Consider the following 7956-nt stretch of genomic DNA (forward strand, 5'->3'; position numbering starts at 1 on the left):
GAAGAACTTCCGCCAGTTCGCGGACTTAGCACACAAACGAGTTTCGGAAAATCCACCAGAAATTCTCGGTCGAGAACTTCCGACAGTTCGCGGACTTGGCAAGCCAATTCCACAATCCTCCCGATTTCTCTTGATCAACAAAGTTCGACAACTTCGGTTCACGGAATACATGGTTATGTAATCTAAACTCTCATTTCAATCATTGAGACATTCTCAGAGGATGTTATGTAGCCGTTATTCACAGACGATTCACGTCAGAGCGATTCTCAAAGTGATTGAAACTTTTCATGACTTTCGTCACCAGGTAAAGATAAACCTGGTCAAAGTGAAACGCTTTACCAACACACGATTTCGAGATAAAAAATAAGCAATGAATGCTCAGCTCGAAATGTCAAATGTGTATGATCTAGTCTATATAGCATACGACTTTTGTCTCATAAGAAGTAGGAGATAGAATAGATAGACTTTTGAGTGATAGATAAGTTTAAGTCTCCACATACCTTTTTTTTGATGAAGTTCCACGTTTCCTTGTATAGATCTTCGTCGTTGTATGATAAATCGCCATGAAGTCCTTGAGATCAACTACACTTTTCTATCCTAGTCCGAGACTTAGCTATGTAGGCTAGAAATCAAGACTCATAGTTTTGATCACTAACATTGACAAACATGCTTGAGATAGCAATGCATGCGAGGTTGACCGAGCTATGCTCTATCAATCTCCCCCTTTGTCAATTTTAGTGACAAAACTATTAATACATATCGAATACAAAAAAGATAAACTTTAGTGGCTCCTATTCCATAGTCTAATCTTCAACGTTCCCTGAAATCTTCGTCCTTCCAAGTACTCCAATGATCCCAAAGGTTGTAAGTTTAGCATCACCGTTGTTGAAGATCCGTAGCTACAACAGTGAGAGAAATCGAGATTCTCAATCATTATTATACAATGTCATAATATTATTATGTAATATTAAAGTCCAGTTATATCATGACTTAACAATAATACTACTGTGATATGTATCACTCCCCCTTAGTCAATACTCCATCTCGATCATGGAAACCACTCCCCCTTACACAATGATCCGAAAACCCTTTGCAGATCCGCCTGAAACCTGGCACAACAACCAACACTGAAAGAAATTTCAGGTCTAGTAGCTGTAAGATACAAAAGGCTGCCTATAATAGATCGATATAACTTTTGATCTACTTTTGCTCCTTTCTCATCCCTGTGCAATTTACCAGTAGTAGGCATAGGAGTCAACTTAGGAGACGACTTATCCAGACCAAATCTTGACACAAGATTACATGCGTACTTCTCTTGGGATAAGTAGATACCCTCCTTATGTTGTTGAATCTGTAATCCTAAGAAGAATTTTAATTCACCAACATTGCTCATTTCGAATTCTTTAGCAAGAGAGACTTGAAATTATTTTGCAAATTCAGAGGTTGATCCGCTACATAGATTTGAGCAATGACAACATTTTTCTCACTCCATTTGGCAAACAATGTTTTATCAGCTCCTCCTCTTGAAAATCCTTTTCTAATAAGAGAGGTAGTGAGTTTCTCAAACCAAGATCTTGGTGCTTGTTTCAATCCATATAATTCCTTTTTGAGCTTCATCAAATGATCAGGGAAATCAGGGTTTTCGAACCCCTTAGGTTGAGCGACATAGACATCCTCTTTTAAAATTCCGTTTACAAACGCTGATTTTATGTCCATCTGAAACAGCTTGATCTTGATAAAGCAGGCATGAGCCAATAAAAGTCGAATGGACTCAAGACGTGCCACAGGTGCAAAGGTTTCGTCAAAATCGATTCCTTCAATCTATGAATATCCTTGAGCGACAAGTCTAGCTCTATTTCTGACAATTGTGCCAAATTCATCAGACTTGTTCTTGAATATCCATTTAGTACCAACAATATTGACGCTTGGAGGACAAGGTACACGTTCCCAGACATCTTGTCTTTCAAATTGATTTAACTCTTCATGCATCGCATTTACCGAGAAGGGATATTTCAGAGCTTCATCAATATTCCTTGGTTCCACCTGCGAAAGATAACAACCAAAATTGCATATATTTTGAAGTTGACCCCTTGTTTTTGCTGTAGAATCCCTTCCCCCAATAATACTGTTGGGGTCATGATTCCTTTGAACCCAAAGATGTCGTGGAGGGACACGTTCTTGTTCATCAGGAATGGCTTGATCACTGCTCTTCTCCTCGTCACTAGAAATGTCAGGATCAGTAACAGTAGGGATAACTTCAACTTATTATAGAATTTCTTTGACTTTCTCAATCGTCTCTGTTGGAGGCAATTCAACAGGAGGACTACCTTGACGAAAATTGCTAATGTCGTCGATGATAACATTAGCAGATTCCATCATGACTTTTGTTTTGAGATTATAAAATCGAAAACCACGACTATCAGAAGCATAGCCAAGAAAGATACCTTCGTCACTTTTGGTGTCGAATTTCCCTTTCCGTTCTCGATCTTTCAGAATATAGCACTTACTTCCAAACACCCTGAGATAGTGTAGGTTGGGATTCCTTCCATACCATAACTCATAAGGAGTGTTAAGGGTTTTAGACCGCAGATACACACGGTTGATCAAGTAACATGATGTAAAGACAGCTTCTCCCCAAAATCTTAAAGGTAAGTTTTTGTTGTGGAGCACTACCCTGGCCATTTCCTGGATGTTCCTATTCCTTCTTTCAGCAACTCCATTAGCTTGAGGAGTAATTGGTGGTGAGTATTGTTGAATGATTCCCAGTTCATCACAGAACTCAAATACCTTGGTGTCTTTGAATTCAGTGCCACGATCGCTTCTAATTTTCTTTAGTTTGCGACCTTGTTCGTTCTGGATCCTTTTAACAATAATCTTGAATTCACCAAGGGTTTCATTCTTATAAGATAGGAATGCAACCCAAGTAAATCTGGTGTAATCATCTACCATAACTAAAGCATACTTCTTACCGGCAACAGTGGGTTGTTGAATTGGTACGAAGATATCCATATGAATGAAATCAAGTGGAGCTTTAGTGAGAATATCTCGTGATGATTTGTGGTGAACTTTCGTTTGCTTACCCTTTTGACAGGCACCACATACACCTTCAATCTTTGCATTGATTTTGGGAATGCCTCTAACAAGTTCTTTTTTAATGATTTTAGTTATAAGGCGATAATGATGTGACCAAAATGCTCATGCCAAATATGTGTAGATTCCACCTTAGTCAAATTGCAGCGGTTGCTGAACTGGGTATCAAGAAGATAACAATTGTTTTTACCACGAGTTCCTTGAAAAATCACTTTCCCGGATTTGTCAACAATGTCACATCCATTCCATTGAAGACAACTCGATGGCCCTTGTCGCAAATTTGACTAATAGAAAGGAGATTAGCGGTCATACCTTTAACATATACCACATCGTGAATTTCTGGAACATCGGGTAGCTTGATCGTTCCCTTTTTGCTAATGTAGCAACAACTTCCATCTCCGAACGTTACAGGACCTCCTTCATAGTCAACAGACGAATCAAACCAAGTGAGATAACATGTCATATGTCGACTACATCCACTATCAAGAAACCATTGAAGGAGAGATGTAGATCTTAAAGCAAAGGCACCCATACTACTAGTACTTCTCGATTTAGAGTTTCCTAGTAGTGTTGTATGGACCTTAAGAGAATCAAACAGTTGTTTAGCTTTCTTACAAAGATTACTTGCAACGTTAAGACTCTTTTGAAAGGACATACACGCTTGCTGTATATGATTGGATGGATCACAACATGAGCCTATGCTTTGAAGATTTTCTGAATGGTTCCTTGTCATATCAGTTTTCTCAACATCCTGTCGTTGATTACTATCTGACCTATGAATTTTCTGGAAAGAGGAACAATTGAGTTTTCTCAACTTCTTAAAGGGATCCTTTCCAGATATCAAATCCTTAAGAATTGCAATTTCTGCAACAAGATCATGGTTGATCCGGATTTGTTCGTCCAACCCTTTTTGAAGAGATACCAGTTTGTCAGACTTCTTCTTGCGGTTGTTTTTAAACCTGGTGAAGCGTCAATTGAGCCTTTATAGTTCATCTAGTCAGATCGCTACAAACACAGAATTTTGAGGTCTTTAAAGTGTTTGCCTTCTCTGATACTAATTGAAAAACCGGGGGTCTAACAACACCACCCAATATTTCTCTTAGCAATCTGTACGGACAAACTCCAATATACTTTTTATGATAATCAACTAGACAGTCAGACTCAATCAATAAAAAGATATATCAAAGAGTTTATATCTCAATCTCTCGATTTGATCTTGTAGATGGTGTATCTTCGACAAAGGCTAAATTCGTAAACTTATAATTATACGAAACTCTGATTCAGCAATCAGACGTGAGTATCGAGACACGAGTCTCTCATCGAATTCTCAACAGAGAGTACTTTCTCTTAGAGTACATGTAGATATGTAGTCTCACGACTGGACAGCGACATATCTCATGAATACTGAATACTTTCAGTGATTATTTCTATATAGCATCACGAGATGGACAGCTCCTAGACAGCTTGCGCTGCTAGTATATAGCGATAACATCTTCAGGAACAAACAACGAGTTTACCCTGACTATATAAAGGATATGACTTACCGAGAAGCTCATATCGGGATAATTAATGCTCCTAGACAGCTTGCTCTGCTAGTATAGATCCACAAAGTTAATTATTCCTAATTAAGATTGATTCTGCCGTGACATTCACTACTGAATTCCCAGAATAATCTATTATTGTTCATATTCCATGGTCGAATCCACGGCTGGTCCCATGGAATGGCAATAACAATTGCTCCTATTCCATGGTCGAATCCACGACTGGTCCCCTGGAATGGCAATAGCAATTTTTCTGATTCTATGATCGAATCCACAACTGGTCTCATAAATGGTAATAGATAAATCTTAATTACTCCGATTCTATGGTCGAATCTACGATCCCATGGAATGGTAATGCTCACTTTATTATTCTGAATTCATAGTCGAATCCTCAGCTTATCCTATGAATTAATAATAAACATTTTATTACTCAGTTTTGTGAATTATTCTCCACTGGATTCCACAATTAGTAATAAATAATCAACAACCGGGCATCCGAGATACCTCTAAGTAAGCCCCGATGCAACTGGTGAAGGTGTATTCAACGATGATACACTAACAGTCACCGCACGAACGAGTATTTCAGAAATACAAAGAAACGATGAACCTATGCAAAATAGAGAAGAAAATAATAAATAATTAAAAATATTGACCAGGGTGCTGAGAGCACGTACACACGACCGACCGACCGTGTCGTGGCCAATCCCAAGATAGTTTTATAGTTTTAACGCATTTTTTATTATTTTCCATGATTTGATAAAAATTCTCTCATTTTATCAAATCTCCTTCGTCTCAAGGAAACTCCTCGGTTTCATGGTACTTCCATAAATCCATACAAAATAATATAAAATTAAGGAAAGGAGTGTGGGGCGTGACCATTGGCCAACCGGCCATGCCTTGGTCCTGACCGGCCCCACACCTCACGGTTCCTTATTATTTATTATTATTATTATTATTATTTCTTTAATTTCATGAAAAAACTCCTTGATTTCATGGTATTTTTGCACAAATCATCAAATAATAATAAAATAAAATAAATTTTGAAAACTTGTGGGACCGGGCCTTGGCCGGCCGGCCATGCCCTAGCCGGTCCCACACGCCCTTTTGTTTTATTATTTATTATTATTAGTTTTCCTTGAATTCATCAAATTCCTTGATTTCATGGTATTTCTCTCAAATTAGGAAAAATTCCCTCAAATCATCAAAATACTTAAAAATATTAAAAAATAGGGAAACTCGTGGGACCGGGCCCTAGCCGGCCGCCCATGCCTTCCACGGTCCCACACACCCTTGTTTTTATCATTTTAATATTTTTGACTTCCTTGAACTCATGAAAACTCCTTCAATTCATGGAAACTCCCTAAATTCATGAATTTTTCATAAAATCATCAAAATATTATAAAATTAAGGAAAAAGCACCACGGGACCGTGGTCACGACCGGCCGACCATGCCTTGACCGCGGCGGTCCCATGCCTCCTCATTCCTTATTTTATAATTATTTTTCATCATCTCATGGTGTTTTCCTCAGTTTCGTCGAAACCCTAATTTTGACATATTTTCTCGAATGGATGCTCAATTGCACGCCAGAAAATATCAAAATTCTCAGGACTGAGATGCGGATGCCTTGGAGGCACGAGCACGCTATCTTGACCAACCAAGATTGGCTCTTTGGCTCACGGAAGCCGGTCCCATCAATTTTCACAAGTTTTGACCTAATTTGCACAATTGCTCGTATTAGGTCCAAAACTCTCCGAAACACTTTGGATTCTCATGAAGTGATCGTCAGGAGGTCACGGGACAACCCAGGGCTGGTTTCATGACTCCATGGTTGGTCCCTCGCCTCGTCATAATTAATTAGGTTTTCTCACCTAAGGCTCAGAGGAGCATTTTTGAATAAATGATTAAGCCAACATTTAATCATTCTTCCACCAACAAATCGTCAACTCTTCAGGAGTTCTTCGTATTTGCTCACGTGAGCATATGGACACTACATGGTTGATCCATGGTCCCATGTAGTCGCTCCCTCCTTCATCCCATGGTTAAACTTCTGACGAACCATGAATTGATCATCAATTGATCAAATTAGGGTTTCCGAATCCAAGGATCATCATTCCAGATTCCAACCTTAAAAATTTTACGACGACCTCATGGTCATTAATCTTATTAATTATGCTAGTAATTTAATTAATATTTTTGGTACGCTGCCAATAATCCATCAGATGAGCAACACATGCTCAGACGATCAAATATTCAACAATTCATCGCATGAGCAGCATTTGCTCAGATGAGGAATATTTTCTCAAACCAAGGAATATTGGTTCAACAATCGATATTCAACGATCCATCGAATGAGTAATACTTGCTCACTTCATCGTAAGAACTATACCTCTGTCTCATGACATGTTCAATTCATGAGTTTCAGAACATCATGTTCAACTCAACGACTACATGGACTCATCGTCCCATCAAACCACGAAGTCATCAATTGACTAACAAACCACGAGACGTCAATCGTGTCACTTGGGGGGATATCACTTAGGGTTTTGTTCTGGCGGTCTACGGCACGTGTGTTCAAACACACGATGGAATGTGAGCAAGTCGTGCAGTCAGTTGAAGGAATTCACGAGGTAGTGGGTGCAAAATCGACCAAGTCTCCACAAGTTGAACAACTGGTTTCAAACACGATCTCCACTTCCCCACTCCTTGATTCCATCAACTGTCACACTTCATGGGGTCATGGTGTCTAAAATTCCAGCAATATAAATAAGTCTCTGAATCATGATTGAATCATCATCATCAGTATCATCAATCTCACGTCTCATCGACAACACGAGATCATCAACTCATCAATTGAGCAACTACTCTCAGTTGAGCAATTTCAATCACTCAGATCTTATCGTATTCGGAATTCACACACCCACAATCTTTGATTACCATTGATTCCACACATTTCTCAGCTTCCCTCCTACAGATCAACCCATCCTCTCTTGTGACCGAATTTACTCTGGAACGGTCGTTGTCTTGATTTAGGCCAGAATACTACAGATTGATCTCTCGAATCTAAAACGCCCCCTTTGCAGCGGTGCATCTGTGTGAGGTTTAACATTTCGCTCGGTTCGAGGAGTCTCCTCCGTACGGTCGTCTCCTCAATTCCTTAAAAACCAGCAAATCGTTTTTTTCCCATCTACAGATTGGTTACCACAGTGGGAGATCATTCTCTCGGTTGCAATCTAACAAACTCACAAGATGGTTGGTCTTAGGTTTAATTCAACTAATTCAAATCAGAATATTTCAAACGGCAACACTCCTCATGTTACACCTGGC

Source organism: Papaver somniferum, chromosome 3 (assembly GCF_003573695.1).
Source record: "Papaver somniferum cultivar HN1 chromosome 3, ASM357369v1, whole genome shotgun sequence".
NCBI classification, from domain to species: Eukaryota; Viridiplantae; Streptophyta; class Magnoliopsida; order Ranunculales; family Papaveraceae; genus Papaver; species Papaver somniferum.